The sequence below is a fragment of the Microtus ochrogaster genome, chromosome 1, assembly GCF_000317375.1.
Source record: "Microtus ochrogaster isolate Prairie Vole_2 chromosome 1, MicOch1.0, whole genome shotgun sequence".
NCBI classification, from domain to species: Eukaryota; Metazoa; Chordata; class Mammalia; order Rodentia; family Cricetidae; genus Microtus; species Microtus ochrogaster.
Genome location: NC_022009.1, coordinates 22,030,764 through 22,043,577, shown reverse-complemented (window position 1 = coordinate 22,043,577; position 12,814 = coordinate 22,030,764). Strand labels below are relative to the sequence as shown.

Sequence of the window (12,814 nt, the reverse complement as noted above, 5' to 3'; positions counted from 1 at the left end):
AGCCCAACAGAAGGTAATTTACACTTTATAATTCATGAATTTTAATGCTAGGATTGAACCCAAGGTCTTATTTATGGCAGGTAAATGCTCTCTCATGACCCAGATACCCATACCCTAATTTACTTTAAGCATCTTTATTGAAATATAATTCACATGTTATCCAGTTCACCCAATATAAACTGAATCATTCAAATAAGAGAGTTAGTCAGGTGTTGTGGTACGTGCCTTTAGTCCAAGCACCGAGTAGGCAGAGAACAGCTGGTCTACATAGTGAGTTCCAAGACAGCTAGGGCTAATAGCGATACTTGTCTGGGTGTGGGGGATGGTGTGAGTATACCATTAAACTGTTTTCTTACCCAGCCAGGTAGTGGTGGCAACACACCTTTAATCCCAGCACTTGGAAGGCAGAAGCAGGCAGATCTTTGTGACTTTGAGGCCAGCCTGGTCTACAAAGTGAGTTCCAGGACAGTCAGGTTTACACAGTAAAATCCTGATTTGGGGTAAACAATTTTTTATCCACAGATTGGAGCCATTTCCTAATCATTTTAAGGAGTTTTCATGATTAACTTGCTTTTAAAGAAAAGCTTATATTATCTTCATGAATGGAAAACTTGTGTCGTCTGCCATCTATAGAAAGCAAAACAAAAGTAAATAAAACAACAAGAGATGAGCGATAATATTAAAATACATTCTGGCCAATGTTTCCCTTGGTTCATATGAAATTGAGACTTTGCTCTTTTTTTCACAAAAAATAAAAGGGGGCAGGCAGGTGTCAAAGGCTTTTGGAAGATGCGCAGAACTAGACTGGGAAGCCTCTCAGTGGCAGCATTCGCGAAATCCAAGGAGAATGACTTCCTCGTGATGTACAGTAAAGCCATATCCCCAAGGCATCCAAGCTATTTTGTGTTTACATGCGGTCCTTGAATCCTCCAGGTTGAGTAAGGTGACTTAGTCTACGATGTCACCAGGAGTGGCAAATGGGCTCAGCACTCAGGCGTCTTCATTTCTAATAATGTTTTTTTTTCCCTCCTCTGTATCATAGCCGTCTTTGCGATCATTATCTTAAATTAGGTCAAGTTCCTAATGCGGATGCCACACAGCCCTGTTGCAAATGTATGAACAGGAACTTCACAGCGAGAGGATGCCTTGGAAACAGCCTAAACCCACTCACTCACAGGAAAACCAGTGCATTTGTTCCCCGGAGCACGCTGAGAACTGCCCGTCAAAAGAGAAACGTAGATCACGTGTCAAATACAACTTACTTCATAGCCAATTGAGACGCCTCGTTGACTGGACCCCGCAGCTGACAATACAGCTGCCAGCTGTCCAGAATTACAGCGATCCTCCGCTCGTCCGAGCTGAAAGCAAGCTTCCGGATCTCTCAGCCTGCCGCCAGGTCCTCCCTACTTTCAGTCTTGCTCTTTAATTTGATCTGTCGTCAGTTCTGAATGAACATTTCCCCCTTGGCCCAGACTGCTAATGTGGCTTTCGGGATCATGGGTAGGAGGGGAATTAAGCGGTGGACTAGGGGGGTATGTTATATGAGAAAGCGGGGAGAGGCTGTCAACACCTGTGGAGAGCTGAGAGTTCTGTCCTTGTAAGCTAGCAAATGGGCCTGCCAGTCTGTCTCATGGATGCAGGACTTCTGGGGACATAAAAAATGAACATCTTGACAGGCAGCGGTGGTGCATGTCCTTAAGTCCCAGCACTTGGGAGGCAGAGGCAGGAGGATCTCTATTAGTTTGAGGCCCACCTGCTCTACAGAGTGGGTTCCAAAACAGCCAGGGGCCGGGCGATGGTGGCGCATGCCTTTAATCCCAGCACTCGGGAGGCAGAGGCAGGCGGATCTCTGTGAGTTCGAGACCAACCTGGTCTACAGAGCTAGTTCCAGGACAGGCTCCAAAGCCACTTGGAAACCCTGTCTCGAAAAAACCAAAAAACAAACAAACAAACAAACAAACAAATAAATAAATAAATAAAACAGGCAGGGTTACATAGAGAAAACCAGTCTCAAAAACCAAGCCAAACTAACCAACCGACCAACCAACCAACCAACCAAACAAACAAACAAACAAACAAAAAAAGCACCTTTCCTTATGACAGCAGCGATAGTTAGACTACTGACAGTTCTTTGTTCTTGCTCCCTGATTCACGAAGCAAAGATAGCCTAGTAAGGCACACCACCAGGGTAACTTCCTAAGTTTAGAAAGTAGGAATCCTCAGTGATGGAGAGTGAAGCAGGCTGCATTTTGCTCTGGAAAAAAGAGTTATACAAAACATAATCTGGAATCAAGGGCACCCATGACTCTACTTTCCAGACATGCAAACATGCAAGTGTTAGGTATGCATGGGGAAATAGCCTACAGCCCTCTGCTGCATCCTAGGGTAAGGGATGGAGGCGAGGGTGCAGGTGCCCACGTTGACTGCTCTCCTCTTCCCATATTGCTTCGTATTGGTTTCACTTATGGGAAGAGCAACTGAAGGCTTGTTTAGGGATTTTGACATTTGTCTCACTTTTTAATGTCCATAACCCCTCAGATCACTGTCTCCACTGGCTTTAGACAATTTTTTTTTACGTCATCGCTTTGTGTGTTTTTAAGAAAAATCCCCAGAAGCCCATAATTCCACAGATGGGAGAAGACAGTAGCTTTCCAAATGCTAGCTGATTTCTGGAAATCGCTCATGCTGGGAAGATCCGTGATTGCCACATTGCAGTTGATTGTAGGATGTGCAACTCATCTCTTGCATCACCTCCATCAACATCTAAGGTAAATATGGCAAGGCTTGCCAGTCACCAGGATGCAAGAGAAAAGATTCCTGACATGGTCTTGTCTGCCATCTGAAGTCATGTTGAGATTGACCATAGGGTTTTTTTGTTTGTTTGTTTTTTGTTTTTTTCGAGACAGGGTTTCTCTGTGGTTTTGGAGCCTGTCCTGGAACTAGCTCTGTAGACCAGGCTGGTCTCGAACTCACAGAGATCCGCCTGCCTCTGCCTCCCGAGTGCTGGGATTAAAGGCGTGCGCCACCACCGCCCGGCGACCATAGGGTTTTATTTGAAATATGGGCTGTGTTTTTCTGCTTTCTTTATAAAAAGATTTTTAAAATTGATATTGATTAAAATGATTTTAAAATTGGTCGAATGTTTTGACTGCATGTGTGTCTGTGCACTCATGTGTGCCTGATGGCAGCAGAGGTCAGAAGAGGGCATCAGATCCCCTAAAACTGGAGTTACAAATGGCTGTGTGTCACCATGCAGGCACTGGGAACAGAACTTGGGTCCTCTGCAATGATAGCGAGTTCTCTTAACTGCTGAGCTACCTCTCCACGTCCAATTGGTGTACATTTCTAAAGCAGATGTTTTATAACTATAACTGAGACCCAGGCTCCAGGACCTTGGCTGCCATGTCCCTCTGTCCGGAAGAGGAGATAGCTCTAAGACACTGCTAGCATCAGAGCAGAACCTGGGGTTTGGCTCACAGAGGGATTCCGAACGGCCTGAGGCCCTTTGCCACCACATCAGGTGGGAGGTAACTCATTGACTGGACTCAGGCCTTAAGGTCCTGGAAGATGAGTCAGTGACCACACCCTTCAACTGGTGCAAAGGGCAAAAAATATGTCAGGAAGGCAGGCAGAGCCCAACATTACAGAACAAAGGCCATTCAAGAGGCAATGGGGGATCCAGATCCTCTTGTGGATGTGACAGGCTGTTCTACATGGAAGTGATATATAGACAGATATATAGAGATAGATAGATAGATAGATAGATAGATAGATAGATAGATAGATAGATAGATAGATAGATCTGGTCATCCAATGCGACCCTCACTGAATTTTGGGGAACTCAATTGGAATTGGGAAGTAGGAAAGGATAAATTAGGAGGTGTGTAGAGATATCCTTTGTCCAGGAATTCCAACTACAGTTTCTACACATGGTTCTTAGAAGCTACTCCGATGAACTTTTGTTCACAAAGGTCCACCCCCACAAAAGCTGCTTAGAGAGACCTGGTTCCTTGCTGGAACCCAGATATAACCATATACAGGGAAGGAGGCTTTCTTTTCTGAGGAAGCTATAGGCCCTAACGTAACCTCCAGATGCCTAGCCCTCTTGGCAGTGAACCCAGAAGGCGCCTCCCATATTATGGTAAGGTTGATGTCCCACAACCAACATTTATGGCGGATACTTAGGGAAACACTTCCTTCCCGCTGTGCAATGAGCGCTGACCTTTGAGCTGGGCCAGCCAGAAAACACTCACCAGTCTCAACCAGGAAGAAGAGAGTGGCATGACTATAGGAGAATCACGCATTGCTGGCCAGCCTGGATCCCAGGAATGCTGTGCTTGACGCCTTGACTCTTGACTCTGTGTTTTCCATTCATTGAGAAAAGGAAAGACACAATGTCGGAGCCTGCATGGTTGTGCCGCCTCTCTGGAGTCCTGGGGTTGCTAAATACACAGAAACCTTACAGAATGTTGATCCTGCTGGCTTAGGGCTATTGACTGTTCTTGTACTTGGCCTCCACATTGTGGCCTGCCAGATGAATGCTAGTCAGCTTTCTATCATGTCAAAATATCTGAGATAACCGACTTAAAGAAGGAAAGTTTTTATTTTGGCGGTTTCAGAGTTCTAAGTACCTGCTTCTGTAGCCCTGTTGCTTTGGGCCTTTGGTAGCACAGTCCGTCATGGTGGAACCATGGATTTAAAGATGATGCCCGGCAGGAGCAAGGAGAGAGACAGGAAGTGGCTAGTGTCCTAAGACCTGTTTCCACTGATGTCATTTTCTTCCATCTAGACCCATCTCTGAATGTTCTACTGTCTCCCAGTGATAGGAGCAGGGAACCAAACTCTCAACATACGGGTCTTTGTGGGATAGTTGATATACACAACAAGCAATAAGTCTGAGAAAAATTTGAAGACATAGCGTGTGATGCCTGAAGCTCACGCCAAATCCAGAAGACTGCGTCCTGATTGCACTTTCAATATTGTTTCATGTGGTTTGGGATTGATGCCACCGAGTTTCTAACAGCTTGGTGCTCTGGAAATCTCCTGATGACCCGGCTTCCTGGGGTTCTACCTGTTCCACCCAGTGCTTCCTGCTCAGGTTCTAACATGAAAACAAGGGCTTTTGATACACATGGTACAAGCCTTTTCCAGAAAACGTCACACTGAGAAAATCAATGTCCCTGCACTACACACTCTACAGTAGTGACTGCTACAAACTGTTTGTTCTTCTTAAAAAATAATAAAAGGGGGGCAGGGGGTGTTCTTCTTGAACACGGGGCACGGGACAGACACGCACGGCGGAACAAACACAGACACGACACGGCGGCTCCCACGTGGGTCCACTTTAATGACGTGTGTGTCTCCAACCCATGGTGCCAGGAAAGGGCAATCGGATCCTCTGGAACTGGAGATATGGAAGGCTATGAACCATCATGTGGGTGCTGGAAACTGAACCCAGGTCGTCTGTAAAGAGCAACAAGTGGTCTTAGCTGCTAAGACCACCCACTTCTGTCTGTTTTCTTAGGTTTGACCAGCAGATTCACTTTGACAGGGCTGTCCTTGGCTTGATGTAAATCAACCTTAGGAACAGTTTTCTTATGGAACCCCCAGTGTTCTGAAGCCCCCTCTGTGTCTGAAGCAGTTTTCAATGGGTGCTGTACCTTTCTGGCGCCCGTCTAAGGGCTGGAGAGGGGGAGGAGAAGGCAAGTGAGCTTTGGGCTCTCCTTTCTCTCCTCCTACCTTTCCCGCTGTAGGCTCAGCTACAAAGAGGATGTGTTTGCCTGCCTCAGAGCTGGCTTATGCCTCACTGGGTGGAAGGTCTTTATTCTGGAAAGAGAGGCCTCAAGGAACTCCATCTTTTATTTACCAAGGATGGAAGATTTAGAAGACAATATCACTTCATTAAACTACGCAATGGGACAGTACCTTAATGTCCAGCCCATCAGAGACTCTCCGGTGTACAGCTGTTACCATTCCCAGATCCTTCACACTTTTCTGTCTGAATATAGGAGATATATTTGACATCCTCACCTGTCCAAAAACACAACTACATCATACTTATCCAAACAAACGCTACATGATGCAGTGCTTACTCGATACAACACACTGTGATAATTTTTTTTTTTTTTAAAGGAAAAGCATGGGTAGTGAACTAGAGCTTGCCTTCCCAGACTAAACTCTCTTGTCTGAGATCTCCTGCCTTTTGCAAAGCTGGAGGCTAGCATTGCTCCTGCTGCATTTTCTCCCACTAGGGAGAGACTTTGTCCTTTTCATCTTTGAGTCCTAGCACACCCAGGAGCAGTCACTCTGCGAGTGGTGACTGAGGGCTGAATGGAAACGCGTGTGTGGTCAACACAAAAGAAAGGGACAGGATCCCTTTTGTTTCATTAAAACATCTAGACTGGTTGTGGGGTGGCTCGGAGCTTTTTACCCGTACTTTTGGGGTTTACCAAGGGATCCCATAAACATCAGAACATGCTTATCCTGCAGAGATGACCTACATGCATAAAGAATGAGGAGCAGATATTTTAAACATTACCACACACACACATATACACACACCTTTTTTTTTTTTTTTTTACCTGAACCGATCCCTTTGCCTTCATCTGCATCATGGTGATTTAAGCACATAAAACCGAGAACACTCAAAAGCCAGGGCATTTGACATTTTTGCAAAGCTAGACTCTAGGAAACATGCCCATTGCTGAGGACACTGGTTGTGGTTTAGGTAGCAAAGCAAATGACCTAACAAGGAATATATGTGCTGAGCCCAGTTCCTGTTAAATTAATAGATTCACGTTCTGGCACATTCACCACCTCACGAGTCATAGCAACCGGATGACGGCATAGCAACACAGCGGTTGCAGCCACTGCACATGAGAAAAGTCAGAGCCCAGTGTCTCTGGAGGGAAACCAGAGGCGGCCGGCCTTTCCAGTCTCTTTCCAGTCTCTGCAGGAGCGGTTGAGGAGACGGGAATGTTACGGCAGTCACAGGCAGATGCTTGCCCTGGTCAGGGCTAAAGCAGGGTGACATCTTTCCTGCTTCCGAAAACTTTGTTTTGTATTTGGAAAGTAAATAACATGCTCCAGCCAGAGAGGAAGTATGCTAGTGAAAGACTCGGTCACATGGGCAGCCCATTCTTCCGAGCCCTGGAAGCAACAGGGAGGTGATTTTTATCAGAGTGAGTCTGTGACTCGCTTTCAGGATCACACACTTTCTTTCTAGTTTTTATATTTATTATTACAATTGTTATTACTGTCATAGTACTTAGGACGGATTAGACATCAGGCCCTGGGGATGTTAGCCAAGCACCACACCCTGGGATATATCCTTTTTAATGTTTTATTTTGGGACAGGATTTCACTGAGTTGCCCAGGATGGTTTTGAACTTGTGACCTTCCTGCCTCAGCCTCCTGAGATGGGTTTACAGGCCCGTGTCACCAGGCATGGCTTTTAGTTTTTATTTCAAACTTAACTATGTTAATTAATTCATTTTTGTGGAGATTTTCCCCCGCCCGGGGATCAAACACCAGATTGTAGGTGTGACGGGCAAGCATTGCACCATTAGGCTATACTCCCTAGCCCAATGTAGCATAGCTTTCTTATTTTTATTTTTCTATTTTGTTTCTGGTGGTCCTGGGAGTTGAACCCAGGGCTTTGAAAATCCTAGACAAGAGCTCTACCACTGAGCTACATCCCCAGGTAATTTCTGCTTACAGATCCTTCCCAGTCACCTACCCCTTCTGGCTGCCAGCCTTAAAGCCACTTCTGGTCTGTTTTCCTTCTAGAACCTAACTTCCTTGTGCCAGGTCTCAGAATCCTGTGTAGATGCTCTGAGGAGGAAGAAGGGATGCTTGGACAGATGTAGTACTTGTGACTCAAAGACATCTGTATATGCTTTGAAGCAGGTGACACCCAATACCAGGGCTGCCAGAGACGGAGCAGCGGTCCACACCCTCTGACCTAGTTTAAAAGGAAAGATAACCTTTGTTCGGCAAAGGGAGTGAAGACTCAGATTTTGGTGTTATACTTATATCTGTTTAGGGTCCTTGTTTCCTTCCCCATATTCTGTTCTGCAGAGAGGGGATTGCCAAGGGCGTGTGAGTTTGTCCTTGGGCCCCGTCTTCTCCTGTGTTGCCGCTTGTGGTAGTAATCCGTAGCTGTAGGACGGCCATCGAAAGGCACAGCAACTTGGCTGGGGTTGCTGCGGTAGTTCAGTGGTCAGATGCTTGCCTCACGTGCACAGGGACTGGGTTCAGTCCTACCACCCGTATCACATGCACACACATGTGCACACAGAACAGCTTGTGGCAAACATTCTTCCTAGTCCAGTTTCTGTGGGTCAGGCATCCAAGTTTAGCTTAGCTGAGATGAGGTTGTTAAGTTGCTTCCTGGGCTAAGAGACTTTGGAAGGCTTGGGGGGCGGGCAGAGGGGAGGGAAGTATAATCCTTTTCCAGACTCACTCAAGTGGTTGCCCGTGGGTCTCACTTCCTTTGCTCAGGGCTGTCCTTAGAACATGGAGGCTGGCTTCCCCTCCAACGAGCAAGACAGGGAGCACCCAAGATGGGAGCCCCAGCTTTCTTTATGAGCTGGTCTCAGAGGTGGCACCACTTCTGCCACATTCTGTTTGTTAGGATCGAGTCAGTGGAGTTGAGGGGAAGGGATGGTGTCAGGGTGTGAATGCCAGGAGGCAGAGAGCATTGGCAGGGAGCTGTCTGCCACATCCTCCACACAATGTCCTGGGACTCCAGCAAATGCCACACTCTGCGGAGACAAAGCAGTGTGTGTGTGTGTGTGTGTGTGTGTGCATGTGTGAACGTCAGGCCTTCACACATTTGTTAGCTGGCTAATTGCTCCTGGGCATGCAGCAATACTGAATATTCATGAAGGTGCCACAGAGGATTAGAATCACAATACTGAACAAAGAAATATTCTGCTCTTGTTTTAGCAAATACGGAGTAACACCCTTTTCTTTTGAAGCCTCATCTTGCCGTAAGGAGTTGGTTCTATTCCAAAATTAAAATGGGCAGCATCTCCACCATCCCATCGCTCCATCATAGAGTGATATAGCGAGAACGCCAAAGAATTATATTTAAGCCTAATGATAGACTTACTTCTTAAAATAATGCTATTTTTCTTTCATCATACATTTTGTATTTGTAATGGAACATTAATGTCTCAGTAAAAGTCAGTCAGAAGCAGTCCATTAGCAGCTGCAACGAGGAGGAACTCATGTTGCCAGGAGAGCTTGGGTCTACATGCTTCTAACCTTCCAGTAAGTCTGTGGCTTCCCCTGTGCTGCTAAGCGGACTTGGGCGGGGGGCATTCTGAAGATGTCATTTTCTATCAGCCTCACATCACCTTTTGACACAAAACCTTCACTTAAGTCTGGGGCTTTCTGGGTTTTAGTGAGACGATTAAGCATGGGACCGGAGGTATGATCAGGCCAGTGTGTTGGTAGGAGCAGTACTGGGGAGGGAAGGGAGGGGGGGCGGCACAGGACAACACGACCACTTGTCCAGCTTTAGCTGAGGTCTTTGAGTGGCCTTTTATAGGTCCCTGTTTTCCAGGGCAAGTTTCAATGGGGCTAAATGTTTCTGTTGGGAAAGCCTTGCCCTGCAGTTTGGGTTGTCTGCTTTTTTTGTTTGTTTGTTTGTTTTCTTTTTTGAAAACCACAGCAAAGGCTAGCCTAGTCCCTCTCTGCAGCAGAAGGGAATTAGGAATCTTTCTTTGGGCATTGCTGTTTGACTGCTTTGTTAATGCTTACCAGCGACTCAAAAGGCTCTGCTGGTGTAAATTTTAATACGCTGCGAAAAATTATTTTGGGCAATGATAAACTTCCAAATTACTGTCGCCCGAAGCTCCTCCTTTCGGGATCCACCGTGTAAATCACTTTTGGCTTGTGATGATACCCGAATGCATCAGGCTCCAAAGACTCTGAGAGTGCCAAAGGAAGAGGTGGAAATCGGAGAAGAAAGACTATTTCCCAGCCCCGGCTTGGGTGATGACATAGTTCCTGAAACACAATGCATGGTAATGTCGTGAGCAAGAACAACCCGCGGAACGTGACAGAACAACCCGTGCAGACCTTCAAGGGGCCCCGGAGGACAGGAGACTGGAGTTTGAAGTAGGCCCAGTATTATTTAGGGAAATAGCTCACTGCGTTCACACATGACCTCTCTAGCTCAAATACCAAATAAAAATCTTTACCTCCTCCCTTTCTCCCTCCTTCCCTCCCGACTGAGTGTATGTGTGTGTGTGGGGGGGGGGGAGCCGGTGGGGGACTTTTTTCTCTAGGGTCCATTGGATTCAACTTCTGCACTCCAACGCCACCTTCCAGACCCAAGCAGGGCGCCTCCGATCTCACTTCCACCGAGCACAGGGGGCGGCTGTAGCGTGGCTCCCCCAGTGGCTGCAGCGCCTGGCTCGGAGGGTCGGGCTGGAACCGGGGCACGGGCGGGGCGGGAGGCTGCAGGGCCCTGCGCGCCGCCGCGCTAGCTGCTGGGTCACAGCCCGTCCGCGCCGCCCGGCCGGCAAGGAAGTGACGACTGCGCCGTCCCGAGAGCAACAAAGTTTGAGTCTGCGGGTCGCGCTCGCCCGCGTCCCGCGCCCCTCGGAGTTGCCCGGCGATTCAGCGTGCTGGTGAGTCGTAGACACCGCGTGTCCTTCCCGCCGCGGGGGCGCAGACGTCTAGCTTGGGGAGGACCCGGGGTTCGTTCCGGCTAGGCGGCGCGGGCAGGGCCCTGGGGCGCTGGGGGTGGGGTTGCAGAAGACGGGCAGAGCGGCGGAGATCTGGGCCAATGTTGCGCCCCTGAGGTGGCTGCTTTGCCCCGGGACCGGCCCGACTCTCCGGGAGCGACTTCTGAGAACAGAGATGCCTGGAAGGGGCCTTCCAGGACCTGCATCCCGAGGTAGCCCTCCACCCTGCGCCCCATTTCTCCAAGCTACGGGCAACCGCCTTTCCAGCCTTTCCCGGCGTTTCCCTGGGAAACGTTCCCTTCCTCTACGCAGCCCTCCACCAGGTTGCAGGAAGGAAGTTACAGGAACTTTCCCTCTACTTTTGTTTGCTCGGCCTTCCAGTGACGAAGAGCCGAGCAACTCAGAAGTTTGGGTCAACAGTCCTATCCATTTCCAACAAACAAAACCCGAGTTGTTCCCGAACCTCCTTGAAACAAGACCCTCCCTACTCTGCACTCTTCTTCCCTCCCCGCCACGCCCCGAACCCAACAGTAAGCTCTCTAAGGCCTAACACTTTGCAATTTAGCCATAAAAACTGTCAGCACACCCACGTACATATGTGAGTGTTTTCTATATAAAACCCAGAAAGCCGCTTCCAGTGGACTCCGTCGCATCTTGTTCTTTTCTGTGTTCTAAAACTGCTAGAGCTGCAGGAATGTGCCTGCGAACTTTGATGGTGGTTCCTGCAGTCCTTCGTAGCCTCATGGCTTTGGGTCTTAAAAAAAAAAAAACCAAAAACAGCTGAGAACTTTATGACATCTTTGCAGAGTAGCGAGGGTCTTGGCGAGGCCATGAGGCTGGCGGCCAGGCTCCCTGGTTTGTGCTTGAAGCAGCAGCTGCGGCAGGGACATGGTGATGTGTGCAGGAATGTGTACAGGCCGTGGACACTTGGAGATGGGATGTTCTAGAGGTTGAATGGTGAAGTCCCCAGCAGCAGCTTCCTGCCTGCCTGTAATTACAGCGTGATTGCACAGTCAGGCTTTGTTGGCGTGGATGTTTATACACACGCTATTGTGCAAGATCTTGGTGGTGAACAAAACGCAGATTTGCATTGCAAATGCTCACGACAGATCTGGGCCTGAGCTATAGTCCCTGAATTCTTTTTATTCTTTAACTTTGGCTGCTTGGTTTGTTTCCTTGCCTTTCCCTTAACCTCTGATAACTTGCTGATCTCCTGAGAGTTTGGAGCCTACTTAGGAGAGCAGGCGTTTTCTAGTACTTACTATAGACTATCCTAGGCAGGCTGAACATTGTGCCAGGAACTATACCTTCATTTGTCCTGAGAAAATGTGGGATGACGTCAGCAGGAAAAGGAGATAGGAGATGACTATCAACCCTGCCTTAACGGAAGAGCTATTTGAATTAGCAGAATTGCACCGGTAGCAGGATTGGGGCTAGCTATAAAGAAGAATCACAGGTCATGTATGTCTGAGCTGGCCAACCAGACTTTGAGCCTTGAAGTATCAGCTGCAGAGATTTAGGTGGGTCCTAATTCCTTTATTGTGTTCTGGGCAAAGGGGAAGCTTGTTTAGTGCCTAAAGGAAATGTGCAGGGCCTTCGAGACTCTGTGTCTGTGTTGTTGATGGGTGTGGGAGAGAGGGTGACTCATGCGGTTTCTCTAGTGAGGTCCCGAGTATAGCCTGCAGCCCAGGCCAGGTCAGGGGTCCTCTGTCTACCCAAATTCTGCTCTGCAGGAAGCCGACTGTTTTTCTGTTGTTGAGAAGAGACACCATAACCAGAGAAACTTATAAAGGAAAGCATTTGATTGGGGACTTATGGTTTCAGAGGGTGAGTCCGTGACCATCATGGGGACCAGTGGTGACAGGCAGGCAGGTATGTCTCTGGAGCAGTAGCTGAGAGATTACATCTGATCTACAAGGGGCAGTTAGAGAGAGATGGGAACACTGGACCTGGTGTGGGCTTTTTAAAACTCAAAGCCCACTCCCAACAACACACCTCCTCAAACAAGGCCACACCTCATAATCCTTCCCAAACAGTTCCACTAAGAAGGGACCAAGCATTCAAATATTTGAGCCTGCCGGGCGGTGGTGGCACACGCCTTTAATCCCAGCACT

At 48.0% G+C, this 12,814-nt stretch overlaps 1 protein-coding gene across 1 annotated transcript in view; it reads left to right on the top strand.

Annotated features, from left to right (window-relative positions):
- The first annotated feature begins 10,573 nt into the window (after positions 1 to 10,573).
- Elmsan1 (ELM2 and Myb/SANT domain containing 1) overlaps positions 10,574 to 12,814 on the top strand; it is a 69,625-nt gene continuing 67,384 nt past the window's right edge. Inside the window, exon 1 of the mRNA XM_026780045.1 lies at positions 10,574 to 10,643. The gene's annotated coding sequence lies outside the window, so the exon portion shown is untranslated. The remainder of the gene's footprint in view (positions 10,644 to 12,814) is intronic.